General features: G+C 34.0%; 2 protein-coding genes across 2 annotated transcripts in view; both read left to right on the top strand.

The window, feature by feature from the left end:
- LOC126897391 (uncharacterized) overlaps positions 1–10,946 on the top strand; it is a 112,202-nt gene that overhangs the window by 94,584 nt on the left and 6,672 nt on the right. The window lies entirely within an intron of this gene.
- The window catches only part of LOC126897392 (uncharacterized), a 17,586-nt gene that overhangs the window by 1,761 nt on the left and 4,879 nt on the right, over positions 1–10,946 (top strand). The gene's annotated exons all lie outside the window — the stretch shown is intronic.

Below are 10,946 nucleotides of genomic sequence, written 5' to 3'. Positions count from 1 at the left end.
GTTCGATTTCGATTCCGTTCTGCACAGGGTGCGATAGTAGGAGGAGGAAAACTCTCGTGTGACGTCTCCCCCTCTATCGAAAGCGTTTTAATTATAGTCATTTATTTCATTGCCATTTTTAATAAAAGGTGTAAAAAAAAGACAAACAAAAATTCCTGACAGATACAATCCTAGTTTTTCCTATCACCTTTTTTCCATATTACTTTTGATTTATCTCTTAATATGTCTGGCAACGAGGAAAACATCACTATTCGTTTCACTTCTCCACCTAATGATGATTCTCATTCTAACCTTCGTTCCCGCTTAATGGATTTCCATACTGACTTTAAAATACAATTTAAAGAATCCCAACGGTAATTCAAAACTTCTTTTCCTGATCTTAAAAAAGACATAACTAAAATCAATAACAAATTATTAGAAGTACTTGAAAGTATGTAAATTGTAAATCCTACACATACATCAAAACATTGGACGTCCAAGTCCGTATTAAAAGCCCTTATTTCTAATTTATCGGAACGGTTATGCTTAGTTTGAAGGTCAAGCTGCTAGGTTTACTGCGCTTGAGTTATCTGTCCAAAAACTTCAATTATCTATTCCTGATATTAATGCAACACCTTCTTTATCTCAAAATCCTCATATTGAAACTAAAAATCCCAAAAACTTGGATTTGCTATTTAGATAATAAATAAAGATTATTTCTAATTCCAAAAAAAAAACCTGATTACCTAAAAATTAATATTGTTCGTCGGCGAATGACTCGTGATGCCAAACAATAGTTTAATGCTCTCACTTCTCCTCCTTTTTTTTACTTAAAACTGCTATAACTTTTTAAAAAAAAGAATGAATAAAACCATTGTTTAATAGATATATATCTATCATTTGGAATATATCTTTTTTCAATCTGACCCTTCACCTGCACATCGAGGATAATTCAAAATGACAATTATTTTATAAAAAATTAATTTTTCAAATTTATTCCCAATTCAATCAACAATACCCAAATTCCAATTAATACCAAAACAAAATACCTAGAACTAATTTTAGATAAGCTCCTCACACGGGTGCCCCACTTACACGATTAAAGAATAATATTAAATCAACGCCTAAAACTCCTACAGCCATTCCTGGACAACAAATCAAAAATTAATACAAAAACAAAACTTACTATATACAAAATGTTACTTAAACCAATTTGGACTTATGGCATAGAATTCTGGGGCTCAGCAAAAATATCCAGCACAAACAGAATCCAAGTGTTCCAATCACGAGTTCTACTCAAAATTTTTGATGCACCTCCCTATGTTTCTAACGAAATGTTCTACAAAGACACTTTCCTCCCAACCGTTGTAGAATTAGCTAAAATCCACTATAAGAGGTTTAGAATGAGACTACAGGGACATCCGAATCCTTTAACTGCCTTAATAATCTTCCTGAAAACCCTCCACGTCGCCTAAAAAAAAAATGATGCAGAGACCTGCTAACATAGAATAATTACACTTTTTCAGCCACTGAAGCTCCATCACTGGATGATTTCTCCAATCATGTATATATATATATATATATCAATAGTAAATTATTATTTGTAAATCAGACCATATGCTTATTGAACTAATGTAGGTACAGATTGTATATTTTCTAATAAATTAAAAAAAAAAAAAGTCAATTTGAAAATATCTGACCTAGAACCTTTAAATTTTCATGCCGCAAAATGATAAAGACGAGTTAAAATCATTTTGATGAATAACTTAGTACAATTAGTTATAATTAACTAAAATATTTAATTTGATAACACATATGTTTTCAACAACTACCTACTTTTACTTGTAAATGTGAAAAAAATGCAATCGTAAATCATATTTTTATTGATATTTAATGATTCCATTGATAAGGTACGATATCGATTTAACAATATTTATTGAACAATTCATGCCCAAATACGATCATTAAGATAAACCGAGCAACAATAATCAGGCTATTTATGATTATCGTCATTACGGAATCGCGCATTGATTAGTTTTTATAGTGGCAAAATGTGCTTCCAAACTCAAAATCGATGCTTTTAAACAACAAAATCTCAAAAATGACTTGTTCAATTTTAAAACTATTTTTGTTATAAATAAAATTTCCTAACCGATAATTTAAAAAAAAGTAACGGTTGCCATTTAAATTTCTTAAGTTAGGGTAGATTTCTATCCTTTTGCATTAGGGCTAAACTTTAATTTTAATTGTAAAAGATGCATTTAATTATTCAATTAGCTTCTAAAAAAAAAAATTGTTAAAAAAATCAATAGCGGCTCTAAAAAGTCGGTGTTTCCGAACTTATTGAACACTCTATACATATACATCTATATATACATATAAAGGCATACGCGTAATACGCGATGAAATTGTCTAGAAAAAAAATCCAAACCGTTGCGTGGCGTTGATTTAACACGCTACAAAAACCATTACCGCGGTAATGTTGCCGCGCTTTTCGTGTCGCGTTTCACGATTGTCCTTACCGCCCCCCGCGAACCTCACCGATTGCTCAAACGTCGACGTGAAAACAAAAAAAAAACGACACGTCGCCACGAAGAATTTTCTTTCCTCATTACCCTCAGAATGGCATTGTAGAGGAGGAGGAGGAGTAGCAGCGGCGGCGGTATCGGCGACGGTTGTACCGTGTCGCGCGCGCGACTCGTGTTTTCCTGCGGTACGCCCACGAGAAAAAGAATAGTAGTAGTAGTAGAAGTAGTACACTCAGAAAAAAAAAGTTCCATGCTTTAATGAAATTGAATCAGTGTCATTAAGCCTAGCGTTTTACTTAGTAACAACGCTGAAATGAATTAAAATAACAATTTTTCTTTTAAAATAAAACCACATTCAATAAATTTAAAGATTTTTTTAATGACATTTTAAAGATACCGCAATCAAATCAAAAAAATATAAATATTTTAAACAAAGGAGTCAATTATTTGTTTCTTACTCACAATTTACTTGAATGTAATAAAAATACGTTTCTTTTAAAGGATAGGGTAATTGATATAACCAAAAAGTTCTACGCTTCTATCATAGAGAATCTTTATTTTTAAGTAAAAAATGTTACTTCAAATCAAAACTAAATTGAATTAAAATATTAATGTTTTACTTAAACTAAAAGTAATTATAACTTTGATTTACCGGAAGTGTAGGGAAATTATTTGTTTACTAACCCCACTAGACAGTTTTCATTAATATAATACCCTGCCGTCTTTATTTTAATGACATTTATCGTTACATAATAAAATCCACGTTTATTTTTAGCACATTTAGGTAAATTTTCTGGAACTTTTATTATTGTGCTATTAGATAACAGTGACAATACGCAACATAATTCTACACTGGGCATCGTTTTGGTTAGTGTATAGTGTAGTGTCTAGTGATTGTTATTATAACTAAATGGAAGAAATAATTTTAAATTCTGCCGTCAGTGAAAATAATGAATTTTCCGAAGAATTTTTANTCAGCGAAAATAATGAATTTTCCGAAGAATTTTTACACGAATCAGGTCTACTAGATGTACTAAGAGAGTTAAAAGGTGATTGCTTCTTCAATATATTTATCGGTAAGTACACATATTTATTTTTATATCTTTTCGACGTGTGACGTTATAGTAATTATCAGTTAATTATAATAGAAATTGACTTTTATACTTTACATTAAATTTAGTGATTTGAAAAATGTTATTTCTCTAAATTTTTTTTTTAATTCTGCTTTTTATAAATTATTTGATATAACATTAAATTCTCAACTCTTTACTATATCTAATGTACATTTAGAACATGGAATAACATGTGAAAGCCTTAAATATGTTAATGAAAAACACTTACAAGACATTTGTCCAAAAGCTTGTTATTGTCAACGATTAATATTTGAGCACTATTTAAAAAAGTGGCAGGCAAACTTTGTTAGTGTGAGTTAACTAAATTAATTTTAAGTCTTTTAACAGACTTTTCATTATTGATAATTTCTATAGGAAAAATCTAGTACCATTAGTGCTAGTAAAAATAATGCATCAGAACCTTTATCTGATGCATATGTCTGAACAAAATTACGCAAACACAAATTGTGGTCTCTCATAAAAAAAGTAAAAATAAGTTCTAGTGATAGCAAACATATTTACTATATAGGGCNTACCTATTATTTAGTATATTTTTTTTGTAAATTTGACCCTTTTTCTGCCCACAAGAGGGGATTTAAAATGACAACTTTTTCACAAAAAATTAACTTTTTCAACATAACTTTTGAAAATGTTCTGGAAGGTCTGACACTTTTATATATATCTTAAATTAAAGCTAATGTAATATACTTGAATTTGAAAAAAAAAATTTGACCTCTGGACTTTTCTTCACGGCGAAAATGGCTACCGAATGCTATTTTCGTGTGAAAATTCTCGATTTTATTATTCATATTATATTTAACTTTATAATGCTATAACTTATTGAAAAGTTTATGGATCCACACAATTTTTTATGAGAAATAATATTTTTTAATAAACCCTTTTTCATTCGACATACTTTATCTTAATCGAGATATTAAGGAACCAGCAGATCAAGTAGCTTTTGGAATAAAACACCAATTTTTTTAAAATTAAACACTATCTAAAGATTTGCATCGAAGCGTTTATTTTTGATAGTGATTTTAATCACTGTCAGATATCATTATACTTGATCCAACTATACCACGTCACAACTGTGCCGCGACCCCCCTGTGCTGGGTTTTTTTGTTATTAATTTTTTTTTTAATTCTGCTTTTTATAAATTATTTGATATAACATTAAATTCTCAACTCTTTACTATATCTAATGTACATTTAGAACATGGAATAACATGTGAAAGCCTTAAATATAATAATTAAAAACACTTACAAGACATTTGTCCAAAAGCTTGTTATTGTCAACGATTAATATTTGAGCACTATTTAAAAAAGTGGCAGGCAAACTTTGTTAGTGTGAGTTAACTAAATTAATTTTAAGTCTTTTAACAGACTTTTCATTATTGATAATTTCTATAGGAAAAATCTAGTACCATTAGTGCTAGTAAAAATAATGCATCAGAACCTTTATCTGATGCATATGTCTGAACAAAATTACGCAAACACAAATTGTGGTCTCTCATAAAAAAAGTAAAAATAAGTTCTAGCGATAGCAAACATATTTACTATATAGGGCAACTATAAGTAAATAATTAATAATAGTAATTTTTACTAATAATTAGTAAAATAATAGGGTTAATTTGTAGATGATGAATGTTTAATTAAAGTAAAAAAATGGCTTCAGTTTAATATTGAACCTATTAATGAAGTAATTATAAAATGAGAAGAGACTTGTGAAATTCATACAGAATATCTGTTATCTCCGAGTATCAACATTAATAATATTCTCGAAGAATGGCCTATGTACAAAAAGTCATTTAGTTACAGCTTGGTATTTTAAATATTAAAATTTCTCAAGTATTTTTAAAAGTAGTTTTGTATGTATATTTAAATTAATATATAGTAATTGAAAAATATATTTATGTTTACATGCTCAGGATTACAATTTTATTTATTCTACACTTAATGATTTTAAATTATTAGAAATATACTTATGTGTGTGTGTATGTATGCCTTAGTTATAATTAGGTTTATATTTCAATGATACTGATTTACATAATTACTTCTTTTATTAATTTATATTGATTTTGAATATATATGCTTCAAAAAGAAATTCATTGTTTGTTAATTGGGATCAATTTATTATTAAGATCATTCCGTTAATGATAAATAAAATAAAGGATGAAAACAGCAAATTATTACTTAAACGTTTAATAAAAATAAACGAAACCGATATTGATAAGACAATTTCTCACAATTTTTAATTAATCAAATAATAATATATTAATTTTTTTTATAGAAACCATAAATCTTTTAGTTTTAGATCTAATGAATGGTTAATTAGTTCCAACTTCCAGATCCTATGAAATAGATTCAGTTACAAATAAGAGAGGCGTTGTAAAAACATCTATTATATCATATTTTTATGGAACTTCATCAATTCATTGCACAATTTAAGTGTGTTCATTCATTATCATCATCAAGTTTTTACCGTTGTGGCATACCACATTTTTCACAGACTTTCTCAGCTTATCGTTCATTTTCTAAACACATGAAATCTGAAGTTCTTAATAATCAAAAGTGTAATTTTAGTATAAAAAAACAATATATAATATTATTTTCACAAGTAAGATTTTTGATAAAGTAAACACAAATGCAGATGCGTTTTCTTTAACACACAAATTATGTCATAATTTAAAAAATATTTATGCTTTAAAAAATTGTGCATTAAAATTTTCTTCTTGTTATTATGGAAAATTTAATTTTTCTCGAAAAGAAGCTCTAGAACTTCTACAAAATGTAACAAATATAATAACATCTTTTATTCCCTACGAATTAGAAAAGTTAATTGTTAACAATAATTCTGTAGACGGTATTTTAAAAAATTTACTTAATTCTATTATTCAGTTTTGTAATAACCCTTTTGAAAAATTGGACACTGAGTATAAATTTCTTAAATTGATGCGATTAAATGATTATTATGAAAAACCTAAATTTATAACTTTAGATAATACTATAGAAAATGTGTGTATAAATAACACTAGCTATCATTGCTAATGATAGTTACGGGTGGTGTCCCACAAGGTTCGGTTCTTGGGCCCTTCCTTTGGAACATTGTGTACAACGCGGTGTTCCGCGTCCCGCTGCCACGAAGAACGCGTGTTATCTGCTACGCAGACGACACGCTCGTGGTAGCAAAAGGCACCTCGGTGGAGGAGGCTGGTATCCGGGCAAACGGTGAGCTGAGCGCCGTCACTGCCTGGATTCAGCAGGAGGGGACCGGCTTGTGCTTAGCGTTGGACAAAACCGCTTCGGTTTTGTTCACGCGAAAGTACAAGTACGTTCCTCCGAGGCTCACCGTATTGGGGACTGATGTCCCGCTGAAGCAGACCATGAGCTCATCGACGATAGGTTGATGTTCGGACCGCACATTGAACGTGCGGCTCAGGTCATGGACCACCTGGCGGGACTCATGCCGAATATCGGGGGACCGAGGGAACACCGACGCTGACTGCTAGTCAGCGTCATTCACTCGGTCCTCCTTTACAGGAAAGTGGGTTTTAATCATTTCTAACGTCTTCTTCTTCTTCTGGTTTGCCGCCAGCGCCGCCTTAATCGCCCCGACTACTCGGGGTCGGCTAATTAATCGTTTCTAATGTAATAAAAAAAATGTTTAAATACCGTCGTAATTCTGGCGAGTTTAATTAAATTAAAACAAAGCTAGCGGTATAGGATCGGAAAATTTCGAGATTCAGGAGGGGTGCGGTTATGAAATAACATAAACTACGCCACATACTGTTGTTGTTGTTGATTTTTAAAACGTTACGTGATAATTTTCGCCAATACACTGTTATTAAAAAAAAAAAAAAAAAATAGAAAATTCGTTTTGGACCGCACATTATCCCCCGACGGTATGTTGCTGCTATTCGTTCGCGATGCTACCCGCGCTTTTTGTCGTATCTCGCGTTTCCAATACACGATTTCTCAGCATAGATGACGATTCCCGTACGGAATTGTCTCTTTTTAAATAACCCTCGTCGGTCGCCGTTGTACGCAAAACGCGCCGCTCATCTCGTACATCGCCCACGCGCGATGTACTGTGTTTCCACTAGTGCCTTCCTCCCCCCCAAGGAGTAGCTAATATTTTTTCTAATTATTTTTCCTCTATATATGCCCCTTATCTCAATTGTCCGGGCGGACAATTATCAAACTCGATTCATCCGGGTATTGTCCAGCACACCTCCCCGATTTCTCTTCCTTCTCACCCACCAAAACATAAAATCGTCAATAGTGAACTCTACTATTGACGATGTTAGTGAATTCCCGTTTTCCTTGGTCCCTTGTAAACTATCGGCCCCCGTCTCAAGCGATGTTATCGTCTGGTCCCCCGCTCTTAATAACATTGCGCTCCGCGTTATGCGCAAAAATCTTTCGATTCCGGGTCTACCCTAGCTCACTCGAGCTCGGTTCCATTTCCCCGACACTTAAAACCGGCGGCGACCCGTCTCCGGTAACAACCGAACCGTCCAATAACCATGCTTTCTCGCGCTATTTAAATTATTTGTGAAACTATCGTTATAATAAAATGCTATCCTCGATAATATTTCGTGTGATGAACAAGACGGATTTCGTCCAGGTCGCGTCGTTCAACAATCACTTGTAACCTCGCACTCTCGTCCTACACGTACGATTCCTTCGGTCGGCAAAGTCGAGTGGATGTCATTTACACGGACTTGTCGAAGGCGTTCGCGACAAGTATTCAGTATTGTTGTACTATTACATTGTACGCGGTATTCTAATTGAAACTCTGCATGATCCAGGAGGTATCGGTAATATAAATAACACAGTATAGAGGATTACTAAATCTTCCTCGAACGCGTCGGGTTCACTCTTATTATTGGGCGATATCGACTTTGACCGATATTTATCTAATGACGGGGTTAATATTTTGTGTTTCTACTCGCCCCGTTCGCGACACATCCGCGATACCTTCCTCTACCGATTTTCTGGATCGTACGTCCGAATTGCACATCTCATTATCTTCTCGGGTACCCCGTGGTGAAACAATTCTACCCTCTAGCGTTTGTCGCTCATTTTCCATCGATTTCACACCATCAGCGCTCACCATCATTGTAAATCGCCGATATTCGCTGACCACGTGAACGTTTTCCTCCGTATCTAATTCCATATGCGACTGCCGCCTACTACGCGAGATGATGTGTTGCGCGCGGTTTACCGCCGCCGACTGGAGTCGGTCAGCCAGTGAAATCCCTCGGCCTCCTCTCTCTCTCGATATTAATAAACACTCGATCGCGTCATTCTACCGTCGCAAATTCTCGCGCGTTGTGTTTCTTCGATTCCATCGCTTCGATTCATTGCTCCGAGTAATAATATAATAATTCCAATAGCCTAGCGGCTTATTTGAACGGGCCGAGTACCAACAAAGTTAGAGTAATGTTATTGATTGACTCGCCCGGTTGGAAAGAGACGCGAAATTTCAAAATTATTTTTTTGTCGTGAACAATCTTTAGCTGCCGTACGGTGGCCGCGTATGCAATAAAAAACAAAATTTGTTCTTGTTCAAACATGCGCTCAATACATAACACGCTCGAGCCTCATGCTACAATAGAAAAATATAATGTATTATTTTCTTCGTGAATCATTCACCGTTTGGTTATCACGGTTTAAAAAATTAATGCAAACGTTCGCAAACATTACCGCCGCGTTGTTGTTTGCGTTTTTTTTTTAGCGGCGTTTATTACAAATATCGAAATTGTTGGATTTTTGAATTACACGACATGGTTCGAGTTGTTTTGTCCGACGGCCTACGACCGAGTGACCGCCGCCGCTCGTTTAATTCACATCGGTTAACGCAATCGCGTTTAACCGCAATGAAATCGACGACATCACTGTCGTCGTGGCGTTCCATCGTCGTAACTCTTCTCGCGGTCTGTCGTTTTTCCGACGCGTTCGATTGGAAAAATCATCCCAACGGCAAACTCGTCGGGTCCGAGGTGATATTCAGCGTTCCCCGCAATGTCGTGTTCGGCACGATAAACGGCGGCCGCGTGGCCGCGTGGCAATACCTGTTGGCCGCGAGAATCAGGTCGTACAAACTGCTGTACGCGTTGGCCAACTACTGCAGGTACACGATCGGGATGGACACGCCGGGCCAGATCAGAAGCATGATGTGTACGCCGACCAAGGCGGTCATCGGTTTCATGAAACGGCACAAAACGGACGTTTCCGATCTGGAGAAACTGTTGAACGACACTTTTTCGAATCCAAAGTACGCGAACGCCGACACGGCTCTGACCCTGTTGTTGTTGTTGAGATTCGAAGACGGCGTTTACGATCTGTTGTTTAGCGACGTGAAAACGTTCAATATTTTAGTGTTGAGGGTGTTGCCAAATGAACATTTCGACGGCAGACTCGCCGAGGCGATTAAAGCGTGGACTTTTTTCTACAACTTGGCGGACGACGAGGAATCGGTAGAATACGTGCCGGCGAATTTCCAACAGAACTGTATGTACCCGGCGCAATATTTTTACGGTAAAATCATCGGCGAGCACGTAATTATGGAGCCGGAAAAAGGAGAAGCGGAACAAGGTAACGAAAAAAAAAAAGAAGAAAAAATAGAGATTGAAGAAGTATATGAATGCTCCGTAATGTGATCCGGCGGCGTTGACGCGTATCGCCGAGAAAATAGGACGGTAGACGCGCGCAAAGAAAATAATTATAAAAAAAAAACATGTATATTAAGACGGAAAAATTTTAAACTTTACATGTTTATATGTAATAAACGAATTGAGTTAAATTAAAAATTCAAATGCCATTTGCTATTAAATTCAAAATATGTGTTCACATTTAAAAAAATCGAGTTAATGTTTTTTAACCTTGGAGAGATGAAAAATATCATGTTTTAATACATATTATTGTAGTGTTTTTTGAATCAAACAATATTATCCTCGACAACATTTTAAATTAACAAATAATAAAATATAAATGAATAGGTATAAAATAATAAAAAATAAAATTTTAAATTATTTGTTGAATGGAATAGGTTATGTAATTAAAAGATTTAGAAATTATTATTTTATATTAAATAGTATTTAATATAAAATGTCAAAACATATAATATAAGAGATTTACAACGGCGAAACTACGACTAAACTGTAAACATGTATACAATAGGCTGCATTGAGTAAAACAACATAATCGTAAAAGGAATGTGTCCCTTTGACCTTGTACTATACTAACATAAGTAAAAATACATTAAACTGTTATCTTAAATAATATTACTGTACCCAGTGTGTTGTTTAATAATATCAACA

Source organism: Daktulosphaira vitifoliae, unplaced genomic scaffold (assembly GCF_025091365.1).
Source record: "Daktulosphaira vitifoliae isolate Bord-2020 unplaced genomic scaffold, ASM2509136v1 Scaffold_2, whole genome shotgun sequence".
Classification (NCBI taxonomy): Eukaryota; Metazoa; Arthropoda; class Insecta; order Hemiptera; family Phylloxeridae; genus Daktulosphaira; species Daktulosphaira vitifoliae.
The sequence above is the reverse complement of the archived record's forward strand: the minus strand, read 5'-3'. Positions and strand labels throughout refer to the sequence as shown.